A 15246-nucleotide genomic window follows, 5' to 3' on the forward strand; every position below is an offset into this window, starting at 1 on the left:
TCAACTTCTATTTACCCTTCATAAGGGCCCTGTTCATCGATTCCGCTCCAACTAAGGTGGGAGAGACAGACACCCGCCAGCCACCTTATGCAACTAGTGCATGTCAGTCGGTGGAACCGGTCTCACGTAAGCGTACGTGTAAGGTTGGTCCGGGCCGCTTCATCCCACAATACCGTTGAGCAAGAAAAGACTAGTAGAGGCAAGTAAGATGACAAAATCCACGCCCACAACAAAATTGTGTTCTACTCGTGCAAAGAGAACTACGCATAGACCTAGCTCATGATGCCACTGTTGGGGAACGTTGCAGAAAATTAAAATTTTTCCTACGGTTTCACCAAGATCCATCTATGAGTTCATCTAAGCAACGAGTCAAGGGAGAGAGTTTTCATCTACATACCACTTGTAGATCGCGTGCGGAAGCTTGCAAGGTGATGATGTAGTCGTACTCGACGTGATTCGAATCACCGATGACCAAGTGCTGAACGGACAGCACCTCCGCGTTCAACACACGTACGGGACGGGAGACGTCTCCTCCTTCTTGATCCAGCAAGGGGGAAGGAGAGGTTGAGGAAGACAGCTCCACCGGCAGCACGACGGCGTGGTGATGGTGGAGAGGCAGTACTCCGACAGGGCTTCGCCAAGCGCACAACGGAGGAGGAGAGGTGTTGGGGAGGGGAGGGCTGCACCTTGGAGGGTGGTTCGGCTGCCCTCCCCTCACCCCTCTATTTATAGGGGGAAGGGAGAAGGGGGCCAGCCCCCTAGAACCCATCTAGGGGGGGGTGCGGCGGCCTAGGGGGAAGGGGAGAGGGTGGCTTGCCCCCCAAGTCAAGGGGGGCGCCCCCTCTAGGGTTCCCCCTCAACCCTAGGCGCATGGGCCCAAGGGAGGGGGGTGCGGCCAGCCCACCAGGGGCTGGCTCCCTGCCCCACGCAGCCCATGTGGCCCCCCGGGAGGGGTGGCCCCTCCCGGTGGACCCCCGGAACCCTTCCGGTGGCCCCGGTACAATACCGGCATGACCCCGAAACTTCCCGGTGTCCGTTTGACAACTTCCCATATATAAATCTTTACCTCCGGACCATTCCGGATCTCCTCGTGACGTCCAGGATCCCATCCGGGACTCCGAACAACATTCGCTAGTCACATACTAGTCTTCCTAATAACCCTAGCGTCACCGAACCTTAAGTGTGTAGACCCTACGGGTTCGGGAGACATGCAGACATGACCGAGACGCTCTCAGTCAATAACCAACAGCGGGATCTGGATACCCATGATGGCTCCCACATGCTCCTCGATGTTGTCATCGGATGAACCACTATGTCGAGGATTCGATCAAACCCTGTATGCAATTCCCTTTGTCAATCGGTACGTTACTTGCCCGAGACTCGATCGTCGGTATCCCAATACCTTGTTCAGTCTCGTTACCGGCAAGTCACTTTACTCGTACCGTAATGCATGATCCCGTGTCCAACACCTTGGTCACATTGAGCTCATTATGATGATGCATTACCGAGTGGGCCCAGAGATACCTCTTCGTCATACGGAGTGACAAATCCCAGTCTCGATCCGTGTCAACCCAACAGCTACTTTCGGAGATACCTGTAATGCACCTTTATAGTCACCCAGTTACGTTGTGACGTTTGATACACCCAAGGCACTCTTACGGTATCCGGGAGTTACACGATCTCATGGTCGAAGGAAGAGATACTTGACACTGGCAAAGCTCTAGCAAAACGAACTACACGATCTTTTATGCTATGCTTAAGAATGGGTCTTGTCCATCACATCATTCTCCTAATGATGTGATCCCGTTATCAACGACATCCAATGTCCATAGTCAGGAAACAATGACTATCTGTTGATCACAACGAGCTGGTCAACTAGAGGCTCACCAGGGACATATTGTGGTCTAAGTATTCACACATGTATTACGATTTCCGGATAATACAGTTATAGCATGAATAAAAGACATTTATCATGAACATTGAAATATAATAATACTTTTATTATTGCCTCTAGGGCATATTTCCAACAGCTTGTTACTCAACTTGAATTGAATGTCATAGGCTTTTGAGCACATAAAATACTTGTATGTGCATGATCCTACTTTTGCTATTCCTTATGCCAAATGTTTGACGCATACATCTTGGGAACGCTATTACATCAAAGATGATTATCTTATGAGAGCTAACAAACTTTGCATCCCTTAGTCTTCTCTTCGTTTTTTACTTTTGCAAGAATCTCATGGAGGAGGGCTCATGGGACACTTTGGATGCGACAAGACATTCGCTACGCTCTCCATGAACTACTATTGGCCCAAGATGTCACGCGACGTCTCACGCTTCACCACTCGATGTTCGACATGTCGCAAAGCTAAGTCCAAAGCTCAATCTCATGGTCTATATACACCCCTTCCAATTCCATATCGCCCATGGGAAGATATTGGCATGGATTTTGTACTTGGTTTGCCTAGGACTAGACAAGGAAAGGATTTCATGTTTGTTGTTGTGGACCGATTCTCAAAAATGGCTCATTCATTCCTTGCAACAAGATAGATGATGCTTCACATGCTGCAAATCTCTTTTGTAGGGAAAGATTACGCCTACATGGAGTGCCAAAGATGATTGTCTCGGACCGTGACATCAAGTTCTTGAGTTACTTTTGGAAGACCTTATGCGCCAAGCTCGGAATCAAGCTACTATTCTCCACGACATACCATCCACAAACCGACGGCCAAACGGAAGTGACGAATAGAACACTCTCCACTCTACTACGCATGGTGATCAAGAGGAACATCAAGGAGTGGGAAGAGTGCCTACCGATCATCGAGTACGCCTACAACCGCGCAAGACACTCAACTACCGGCAAGTCCCCCTTCGAGGTCGTCTATGGATTCAACCCGTTGTCCCCATTGGACATTATTTCTCTACCACTACAAGAGCGCATCAATATGGACATGAGTGCACGAGTGAACTATCTCAAGAGGATGCATGAAGATACAAGGCACACCATCAAGCGACAAGTACAACGACTCGCGACCAATCTCAACGTCAACAAGCAACCCATGATATTCAACATTGGAGATCTCGTGTGGGTACACCTTCGCAAGGAACGCTTCCCAACGAACGGAAGTCCAAACTTCTACCATGAGCCGATGGACCCTTCAAGGTGCTAGCACGCTACAACAATAACGCTTACAAGATCGACCTCCCGCGCGGCAAGTACAGTGTGAGCGACGTATTCAATGTTAAGGATCTCTCGCACTATCATGGTGATGAAGATTTTGATCCGAGGTTGGATCTTTCCCAAGGGAGGGGAGATGATGTGGAGCATCCCAAGGTCATCCCCATGGACCTACCTACATCTCCTACGACACCACTTGGACCAATGACAAGAGCCCGAGCAAAGGCTATCAAAGATAAGGTGAACTTGCTCCTCTCTGAACTACCACTTTCTATACATGACACGGCTGCTACCTCAAGCGGAAACACTATGTGTAATCAGGTACTTGGAGGAAAGCCAAGGAACAACTACATCCAACGGACAAGACGGCAAGGACACCAAGTGCCAAGAAGAAGAGCTGCCACTGAAGCTACAACCACCGGACGACCGGCCGGCACCGGACGTCCGACACCTAAAGCCCCAGCCTGTCTAGGTCCCAGCCAAGGCAAGCTACAGCGAGCGAATGTCCAGCCAGGGCCGGATGACCGGCGTCACCACACCCGAGCCAAAACAGCGAATGTCCGACGCCACTGGACGACCGGCCATCTCCGGAAATCCGGTGCCACCCCAGCCGAGCCAAAACCAGCGGAGGTCCGCGCGACTACCGGACGCCCACGAGCCACCGGATGACCATAACACACGGGACGTCCGGTATCTGTCTGCGCAGAGTTTCGGGCCCGAGGCCCATGTACCCTTCACTTTGCCCCCATTTGCACTAAGACTATAAATAGACCTCCTCCTCCTAGTTAGGGTCAGCGCTGTGTTAGCTCATATGTGAGATAGTGCTTTGCTCATCCATCCGGATCTACTCCATTTTTTGACATAAAGACTGTAAGGGACCCCCCCTACAGTATAATTGGTGCAACAAACCCAAATTGCAAGTACCATGCCTTGAACCTGGGTGGGTGGGAAGGCATCAGCCCCTTCCCACCACTAGGCTATGCCTTAGTCTGCTCCGGATCTACTCCATTGCGAGAGACGGACACCTCTTCGGAGAAGATCCATCTTGGATTCAAGACCCCTAACGGGAAGACATCAATACCTCCTCAAGGAGAAGAACTGGTTACCCTATGTATCGTCCTTTCCTGGATTTGGATCTTGTACCTCTTTCTGTTTCGAGGATCTAGCACATGTGTGATCGTTTCTTGTTGATTTGAGTGATTCCTCTCATTTCCCCTCGTGTTTTCCGCCTCGTGTTCTTCGTGTTCTTCATAGGATCCGCTCCAATCGTGAAAGATCGCCCCCTAGAGTTTCCACCCTACATCATGTTGGTATCATGAGCCATGTTGATCATGATTTCGGAGCCTCCCCTTTTCGTTTTCTAGCTTGATTTTGTTGTGTTCTTCCCCAATTTCAAAAATCCCCACCAAAAATAGCCCCAATTTTTTTTTGTGATTTGTTGGTGTGATGAAGTTTTGTTGGATTTGATCCATGGATTTGCTTTGCCATGAGTGGATCTAGCTTTTCCCCATCATCGCCACCTTTTCCATCCACAAAATCTCCCGGATTTGACCGATTTTGCCTCCACCACCTCGAACCCTAGCTGTTCATCTTGTGCCCGAAATCGCCCAGGCATCGGACGTCCGCCCGTTACCGGTCGTACGACCAGCACCAGTCGTCCGCTCACCACCAGATGTCCGACGTTTCTTGACAAAACTGAACAATTTCAGTTCGGCCACCACCACCTCTCCACTTCCACTTCCGCATACGCACCCAATACCACACTCGCTTTCTGCAACCAACATTGCTTACTTGCTTTGCACTCCGACACAATTTTGCCACATTTTGCTTTGAGCATTTGAGTTGCGGTTCCCGTTTCCTAACGTGTTTCGGCTACTTAGGGACGGTTCGGCATCAACATGACCACCGCTCATCTTCGCCACTGATTCGTCATCGACAATAACTCCACCATTTTGACACCATACCGTAAGCAAGAACGGTAACCTCTTCTTGGTATCGTGATACACCTTCATTATACAATCTTGCCATTGCATTGATATCCATCATAGCCCAATTTTGTGTATCTTACCCATCGAGACTGGCCTTTGAGTATTGTCGGCAACATCACTTGTGCACACTGGTGGTCATACTTCCCATAGCATACATACCATATCATCTTGGTGCATATATTGGTATCATCTTTTGTGTCACAAAGTTGTCATCGCATACACAATTGCTATCTTGGTTCGTGAAACATTTCTTGAGAAAAGAGCTACAAAGAGAAAGAGCCAAACAAGCTTTTAAGTACAAGGGAAAGATAAGCAAAAAGCTTTTAAGCAAGAACCATAGCATCATACTACATTAAGATTGCCATAATAGATCATCTTGGATCATATAATCGGAACACCATACATAGAGCATACTTGGGATAGAAGTCATTGCATTTTTGCTTAGTAGGTTGCGCACAAGTCTTTGTACCCGCCTATAGTGCAATCGTGCTAGTATCTCTCTAGTGTTGTGCAACAAGAGCAATTTCGTGGTTTCTGTCAGGACCCCGATTCCAAGACACATCGATCTAGCCGGTAACACCTCATATCACTTTGCGGCCTCATGCACGGTATCCCACGGGTGTCTCCTTACCATGGCCTGGGACCGTTTGCGCCTTTTGGCTCACGTATATGATAGTGTCGCTAGCATCCATATGACAGAGAACCCGGGCCGACATGGCTAGTCGTGAACCCAAAGCGGCACAGACCTATGGAGACAGGCATACATGAATCACATCGAGCATGTCGGTCATTAGCGAGTGAATCCGGGCTGTAGCACTGGGCTAACAGGACTCCGGGGAACCCGGGCTGTAGCAGGCTAGGCAGGACTTCGGATGTCACCGCGTGACATTTCCCCAAAGGGACAGACATAGGAACGAAGTGAAACACATGCCGGCCAGTCAAGTGTCCTGAACAGTAGTGCTGGGCTAATAGGACTCCGGTGAACCGAGCTGTAGCGGACTACTATGGCTCAAGGAACACTAGACTACATTTCCCCATAAGAAAGGCTGCCAAGGATAAACCACTAGATTGTCGGATCCCACTCATACCAAGCATTTCAATCATACACACAATATGCCCGATATGAGTACATACAAAATGGCATCACAACAAAACTCTACAACTCAAGTACTTTATTTAAAGGCTCCAGAGAGCCATACATAATAAGTTCATACAGGTATGGGTCACATGACCCAACACTCAAGTCATACAAGCATACAAGCACATGCGGAAGCAAATAGTCTGAGTACAGACACTAGAAAGAAAGAAGGCTTCTCGAAGCCTGTCTATCTACATAGGGCCCTCCATGGCCAGGATCACCACCTGGGTGGCTAGTCACTCGTTGACATCAAGGTCTATGTAGAACCCATCGGAGGGGGCGGTGTTGTTGTCTGAAAACAGTAATTAAGCAAACATGAGTACAAAGGTACTCAGCAAGTCTTACAACAGAACCTACTATACATGCTCATTCTCAAGAAGGTGGTGGGGTTATTGCAGCAAGCCAGCTTTGACTCTTGGCTAGGCTATCCTATGGAACTCCACTAGTAAAATAGTTTTCGCACACGAGTCCACTACTCACCAACACAATACTCCACCGGGGATCCTCCCTCGTCATCCTACGAGAGGGCCATCCTCGGTACTCACACTTATCTTGAGTCTTTTAGTAGTAACCATTAACTTGTCTATGAATTGTATAGGCAACCAAGTAGTCCTTTACCGCGGACGCGGCTATTCGAATAGTTTTATACCCTACAGGGGTGTACTTCGTCACACACGCTTTCACCACTTACCGCCGTTTACACGACATGTACTTGGCAACCTTCAAGCGGAGGCCCAACGAGGGTGTCGGCCACGGCCTACCTAAACACTCAAGTCTCTAGTCCAGGTTCATCGCCTATCCAGGTTCCACCGCAGGGAGTCCGGCCGAGGTTTCCACATACGGCCCCGAACGATGTGAACAGGGTTCCCGAGACACCAAACGGGTGACTCGGTACACCGTGCCACGGTGTATCTACCGCAACATAGCCCACCCCTAGGGTCAGCGCTATGCACGGCCGCCAACACATAACCTACAAACACCAGAAACTATTTGCAACTCCTGGACAGAGTACTAGGGTATTTAAGAAGCCGAGAGGGTCAATTAAGGATCCCAATGCATGGTAGTAGCTGAATCTTAAAATCACACATATAGATCTCAGTTCTTAGGGACGGCCTCAATGAAACAACGCACCATGTACTCCTACATGGCCTCTCATCGATACCTTTACCAAAACATGTTCCACACATCCCTCACATTACCGACATAATCATTTCACTCTAGCCCATCACCCAGATGAACCAGACCTGACACAACTCTAAGCATAGCAGGCATAGCAAGGTAGGAATCACATACATGGCTCAATCAACTCCTACACATGCTAGTGGGTTTCATCTAGTTACTGTGGCAATGACAGGTCATGCAGAGGATAAGGGTTCAACTACCGTAGCAAACAGCAGTTTGAATCGCGTTGTCTTAATGCAGTAAACAAGAGCAGAAGCGAGAACATGGGTTTGTATCGGAATGATCAATGGGTTGCTTGCCTGTTGTAGTGGTAGTAGGGTACTGCCCTTCAGACGGATACTCGGGGTTATCCTCAGAGGCAGAACCTACCACGAAAGATACACCAAACATAATCAACACATGACAATATGCAACAGTATGATGCATGCTATGACATGGCAAAATGAATGTGTCTTGGCCTAATGCAAGCTAAACAGGATGGAATGAACTCATTTGAATCAAAGATTCAAATGTTAGCTCATTTAACATGACCTTATTAGTGCATTACCTTATTCTGCTTAAACAACAAGGTTAACTTGTTTTGTCATGCATGAAACCATTATAGATGGATAGATTGAATTTTTCTGATCATTTTTCATATATAAATTGTTTGATTTGGATTTATGGTTGATTTCTATGATTTTAGAAGTTTTGACTATTTTCTGGAATTTCCTATATAAGAATAAATCCAGTAATTGAATTAATGCGTCAGCATGACATAGGGGTGATGTCAGCCGTCAACTGGGTCGGCCAGGTCAAACCTGACTGGTGGGCCCTGTCTGTCAGTGTCACAACTGATTAACATAATTAAATTAACACTAATTAGCTGTCAGTGGGGCCTGGGCCCACATGTCAGTGACTAAACTAATTAAATTAGTTAAAACTAATCCTAAACTAATTAGCAGACCGGCCCCACCTGTCATAGACTCAGGGGGTCAACCTGGGCCCACACAGGGGTCAAACAGAGTCAAACTCGCCGGCGTCTAGCCGTCGACGAGGCCAGATGCGGCGGAGCAGTGCGGGATTTGCACTCCGGAGACCAAATGGGCGGCGGAGACTATCTACGTGATGCGGGAAGGAAGCCGCGTCGAGTGGTGGCAGTGGGTGGAGCTGGGGTGGCCGGAAATGTCGTCGGCGACGAGTTTGGCGGCGGCCGGAGCTCGGGTGAGGATGAACTAGTCGCTAGGGGCACGGGGAGGGGCGTGCGGGGGTGCTACGGGCTCCTGCGAGTGCGTGGAAGATGAAGGCATGCTCGGTGGCGTCCCAACGTGGCTATGGCCACGACGGTGACGTGCGGTGGCGGCGGCGAGCTTCGGCTTCAATGGCAGAGGTGGTTAGAGGACGCGGACGAGCGCGGGGAGAGGGGGAAACAGTGGCGGAGCTCATAGCGGTTGCAGGGGAGCGAACGGCGAGCTCAGGGAAGGGCTGGAGCGAGCGGGGCGGCGAAGGGGATCTCTGGTGGCCGGAGTTGAGGACGAGCTCGGTGCAGCGTCTCCGGGGCGAGCGAGCGCTCGGGGCTCGGCCTACTTGATGTAGTCGACGACGGCGGAGCTTCCTGGCATGACGGGGCAACGAATGGACGGCGGTGGCTGCGGTGAAGTTTGTCGGCGGCGACGGCTGCGCTCGGCAGGAAGATGGGGAGAGAGCCAGAGAGGGGGAGAGGCCATGGGGAGAGTGGGAAGAAAGTGAGGGAGACGTGGGGGTCGGCGTGGCACTCGTGGACGTCTCCAGGGCGTCGGCGGAAGCAGGAGGTGGCCGGCGTGTGGCCGCGGGCGCCGGCCACGCGCTCCTCGTCCTCCTGGCAAGAGGAGGAGGACGACTGGCAAGTGCCAGTGGACTGGGCCGAGCCAGGTGGGCTGGTGGGCTGCGCCTGGTAAGTTTCTCTCCCTCCCCTTTTTTTCTGTTTTTCTTATTTATTTATTATTTCTGTAACTTCAGGGCTTTATTAAAAATGCCAGGGCATTACCATAAATCATAAAATTAATCATGGCCACTGCTTAGAATATATCTAGCAGCAAACATTTTGGTTTATGATTATTTGAGCATTTAAAATACTTTATAGCATTTAAATGCCCAAATGCAAATACCATAAGGATTAATCCAATGACCTTTGATGTCCTAGAAAAACATGCACCATTTTTGTCAAAGGTTTTAACCCAAAACAAAAAGGGTGGGCTTTTTAGAAGGGCATTTCAGGTTCATTGGAAAAGTTTTTAGTAAACCCTAGTTGTTCCAGGGGGTGTTGGGGGTTCTGTCATCCCCATTTCAAATTTAAAAGGAATTTAAACATGATGCACACTCTAATGCTTGAACTAACTAGGGTGTGACAACTCACCCCCACTCAAAAGAATCTCGTCCCAAGATTTAGGATCCTCCGGAAAGAAGGTGGGGTACTCGAGTCGAAGACGATCCTCCCTTTCCCAAGTGGCTTCTTTCTCGGAATGGTGTGACCATTGAACCTTGAGAAACTTGATATTATGACGTCGAGTGGTATGCTCGGCTTGATCAAGGATACGAACGGGATATTCCCGATATGAGAGGTTATCTTGTAGATCAAGCGTTTCGTGGTCCACTCCACGGATAGGATCCGCGAAGCAACGCCCGAGTTGAGAAACGTGGAAGACATCGTGAACTCTGGAAAGGTGCGAAGGTAGTTCCAATTGGTAGGCAACTTCTCCTTGTTTGGCAAGAATGCGAAAAGGTCCAATGTAACGAGGAGCCAATTTGCCTTTGTTACTGAAACGATGGGTTCCCTTTAACGGAGTAACCCGAAGGTAGGCCTTCTCGCCGACTTCATAAGTCATAGGCTTATGTTTACGATCATATTGACTCTTTTGACGAGATTGGGCTGTTTTCAATTTCTCACGAATAACGCGAACCTGTTCTTCTGCTTCCTGAATCATATCCGGGCCAAAGAGTTGTCTTTCCCCGGTTTCTGACCAGTTAAGAGGCGTTCGACATTTTCGTCCATAGAGATCTTCGAAAGGAGCCTTGCCCAAGCTAGCTTGATAACTATTGTTGTAAGCAAACTCTGCGAATGGAAGGCATTTCTCCCAACCCATTCCGAACGAGATGACAGAGGCTCGGAGCATATCTTCCAGAATTTGATTGACTCGTTCTACTTGACCACTTGATTGAGGGTGGAAGGCGGTGCTAAAAGAGAGACGAGTTCCCATAGCATTTTGGAAACTTTCCCAAAATTGAGAGGTGAAGAGACTCCCACGGTCTGAGTTAATTTCCAATGGAACACCATGAAGAGACACTATTTGGGAGATGTACAAGTCAGCTAGCTGGCTAGCGGTGATACTCTCACGAACAGGTAGGAAATGGGCTACCTTGGAAAGACGGTCGATCACGACGAAGATGGCATTATTCCCTCTCTTGGTCCTGGGAAACCCAGTAATGAAATCCATACTGATTTTATCCCATTTCCACTCAGGAATAGCCAAAGGTTGAAGGGTGCCACAAGGCCGTTGATGCTCCGCTTTAACACGACGACAGACGTCACAGCTAGCAATGTATTGAGCAATTTCTCTCTTCATCCTAGTCCACCAAAACCTCTGGCGTAGGTCTTGATACATTTTAGTACTACCGGGATGAATGGTGAGAGGGGATTCATGAGCTTCCTTAAGAATCAACTGGCGTAGATGTTGTTTCTTGGGAACCACCAAGCGGTTCTCGAAGAAGACATCACCTCGCTCATCCATGGAAAAACATTTAGCAACTCCGCTAGCGATGTTTTCCTTAATCCGGGATATGCCCTTATCATACCGCTGGGCGGTTATGATCTGATCCATAAGGTTAGGCTTCATCACCAGGGTGGATAGGAATCCTCGAGGAACAATGTGAAGATTAAGCTTACGAAATTCCTCATGGAGAAATGGTTGACTTTGTTGTAACATCAGGTTGTTACAATAGGACTTACGACTTAGCGCATCGGCCATGACATTGGCTTTGCCCGGGGTGTAGGTTATTCCTAAGTCGTAATCCGAGATCAACTCAACCCAACGTCTTTGCCTGAGATTCAAATCTGGTTGGGTGAAGATATATTTCAAACTTTGGTGATCGGTGAAGATCTCGCAGCGATTACCGAGGAGGTAATGTCGCCAAGTTTTAAGTGCATGGACTACAGCTGCAAGCTCTAGATCATGTGTGGGATAGTTTTCCTCATGTGGGTGTAATTGCCGTGAAGCATAGGCAATTACCTGACGATCCTGCATGAGTATGCAATCTAGTCCTTGTCGCGAGGCATCGCAATAGATAACAAAGTCCTTGGAGAAATTTGGTGGTACCAGTACGGGAGCAGATGTCAGGCGTCTTTTCAGTTCCTGAAAGCTGAACTCGCACTGTGGAGTCCACTCGAACTTTTTATCTTTTTTGAGGAGTTCAGTTAGAGGTTTAGCAACCTTGGAGAAATTCTCGACGAAGCGGCGGCAATAGATCGCTAAGCCAAGGAAGCTCCGAACTTGCTTGACCGTCTCAGGTGGAGTCCAATCAAGGACGGCTTGAACTCGCTCGGGATTGACAGCAATACCCTTACCAGAGATTACATGGCCTAGATAGGTCACTTCTGGCAACCAAAATTCACACTTGGAGAATTTGGCATAAAGGCGATGCTCTTGAAGTTTCATCAATACCAGCCTTAGATGTTCGGCATGTTCCTCTTCATTCTTGGAGCAGATGAGTATGTCGTCGAGGTATACTACAACGAATTTATCCAAATACTCCATGAAGACCGAGTTCATTAACCGAGAGAAAGTAGCGGGGGCATTGGTTAAACCGAAGGACATAACGGTGTACTCGTATTGGCCATAACGAGTAACAAAGGCCGTTTTGGGAATGTCCCCGTTTCTGATTTTGATTTGATGGTAGCCCAACCTCAAATCCATCTTGGAAAAGACTGAGGACCCAGCGAGCTGGTCATACAGATCGTTGATCCTGGGAAGCGGATACTTATTCTTGATGGTGACCAAGTTGACAGGTCGGTAATCTACAACCATTCGATCCATTCCATCCTTCTTCTTGACGAAGAGGACAGGCCAAGCCCAAGGAGAGGAACTAGGATGGATGAAACCCTTTTTCAAGGACTCATCGAGTTGGTTCTTAAGCTCGGCTAGTTCCAAGGGTGCCATCTTGTAGGGTCTTCTAGAAATTGGAACGGTTCCTAGAACAAGGTCTATCACAAACTCGACATCCCTGTCAGGTGGAACACCTGGCAGTTCTTCTGGAAAGACATCCGGAAAGTCTCGGACTACCGGAACATCTTCAAGGTCTGGCAGGGGGTTGGCATTTAGGGAGTAAAGTTGGCGCTTGGCCACTCGAGTTAAGACATTGACCGTCTTGCCCGATGAATGAGTAAGTTGAACGGTTCTAGTGGCACAATCAATCTTAGCATAATGAGCTGACATCCAGTCCATACCCAAGATGATGTTTATGTCCGAGGACTTGAGAGCTATTAAGGATGCAAGGAAGACAAGTCTATCGACAAAAATTTCATTCCCATGGCTTACTCTAGAAGTTTGCCATTTGGAACCCGGAGTTTGAATTACCATGGAAGTGGGTATGTCACAGAATGTCGTGTTATGCAATCAAGCATAGTTCTTAGATATGAATGAATGAGATGCTCCAGTATCGAAAAGAATAGATGCCAGATGGCAGTTATCAAGGAGCGTACCAAGGACGACGTTAGGATCCTCATGAGCCTCCTCGGCTGAAACATAGTTGACATGGCCACGGGCAGTGGTGACCGGCTTGGCGTAGAATGTCTTTCCCGCTGGCTTACCACGGCCAAGGGACTTTCCAGTCTGATTGGGGTTGTTCTAGGGACACTCTCGACTATAGTGACCCGACTCTCCACACTTAAAGCATGTCACCACATTCAGGCGTGGAGCAGCATTAGCAGCGGGGCCACCATAGGGCTTGGGCGGTGCAAACTGCTGGTTGGGACGAGGCGCCTCAAAGGATGGCCTCGGAATAAACCTGGGTGGTAGTGCCGTGCTTGGAATCCACACCCGGCGCTTCTGAGCTCCAGGGGTGGATGAGGAGCCAAAATCACGGGAGTGCTTGCGTGAAGCGTCATAATCGGTCTGGCCTGTCTCAGCGCTGATGGCTTTATTGACCAACTTCTGAAAGGATGTGCACTCGTGCAGACGAAGATTGCGGCGAAGCTCAGGGCTAAGTCCCTTGCGGAACCTTGCCTGCTTCTTAGCGTCGGTAGATACTTCTTCAGGAGCATAACGTGCCAGATTCCCAAACTCACGGCTATATGCATCCACAGTCAGTCTTCCCTAGGTGAAATTGCAGAACTCCTCCCTCTTACGATCTATGAGTCCTTCCGGAATGTGATGCTCATGGAAAGCCTCACTGAATTCATCCCAAGTAGTGATTTGGCCGACCGGGCGCATAGCTTCAAAATTTTCCCACCAAAGGCTAGCAGGGCCTTCGAGATGGTAGGAAGCGTAAGTAACTTTATCAGCTTCGGCTATGTTGGCAGAACGTAGCTTGTGGGTGATGCTGCGAAGCCAGTCATCCACGTCGAGGGGCTCAACGGAATGGTTAAACTTTGGTGGGTACAGCTTGATAAAGTCATTGATTGACACCAAGTCATTTCGCGGATGGCGTGCAGTGTTTTGCTCAATCCGCTCCAGCAGGCAGTTAGTCTCACGCTTGTTTCTTTCCGCCTCCAGCATCACTTCGGCCAGGGAAGGCGGGTGAGGCAGATTTTCACCCCTAACTGCACTGGCTTCCCCCTGCTCCAGGGCAGCAGGGTTGCTAAGGGTGTTAACCATCCTAGGAGAAAACAAAACAACGGTTTAGATAAGGATGGCACAACCTAGCAAGGAAGTACAAAATGTAATGGATAACACGGAATGCAGAGATGTTCATCCGTATGTCATGGTAATATAAAACTGCCATATATATACCAACGGTCATACACACCATACATAGTTTAGTACAAGCCCAGGCTACAGTACAACTATGATGAAAGACGTTACATCTCATCGGAGGCATTCCAAGCTCCTATACATTATTTGTCTACACCTCCGGAATTGATTACACACAAAATCATATTCCACAAGTCACGCAGGACAGTGGAGATACAACTATTACAATACTAGTGATACTACTACTAACTCAGACAGCTCCGTAGTAGTCCTCATAGAAGTCACCTCCATAGCCTGGAAGTTCAACGTGACCATCCGGGAACAGACGGTCCTGAGGAGCTTGTGGACCAAAGGGGCTAGGATGAGGTCTTGGACCAACAAACGGTGGCCTGCGGGGACCACAGGGTGGGGTGATGCCTCCCATATCACGCCAATCCACCATGTCTGGCAGAGCAGATCTCACAGGATACAGATCCCTTGTATCCATACATCCAGCTTGCACCACAGGTGCAAACTGAGTCAATGTGGCCCAATGATCAGCACGGGTGTTGAAAAGCTCCAGCATCAAGGCCCGATTCTCTCGGTCCTTATCCTCGAGCATCTCGGCAGTGGTACGAGTTAATGAGTCCTCCTGTGTGGAGTCAGCATAGATAGCCTGAAGATACCATTGCGCTCCCGAAAGTGAAGCTGGCATGTAACGGAAGTCGGTGTTCCGAAGCAGGCCAGTCTGGACACGCATGATGGTCATCATGGAATAGGCAGCATCCTGCACAGCCATCTCAACAGTAACCCCGAGTCCATAGGAACAGTGGAGGGGCTCGGTAGATCCAGGATAAG

Source organism: Triticum aestivum, chromosome 5A, assembly GCF_018294505.1.
Source record: "Triticum aestivum cultivar Chinese Spring chromosome 5A, IWGSC CS RefSeq v2.1, whole genome shotgun sequence".
NCBI lineage: Eukaryota > Viridiplantae > Streptophyta > Magnoliopsida > Poales > Poaceae > Triticum > Triticum aestivum.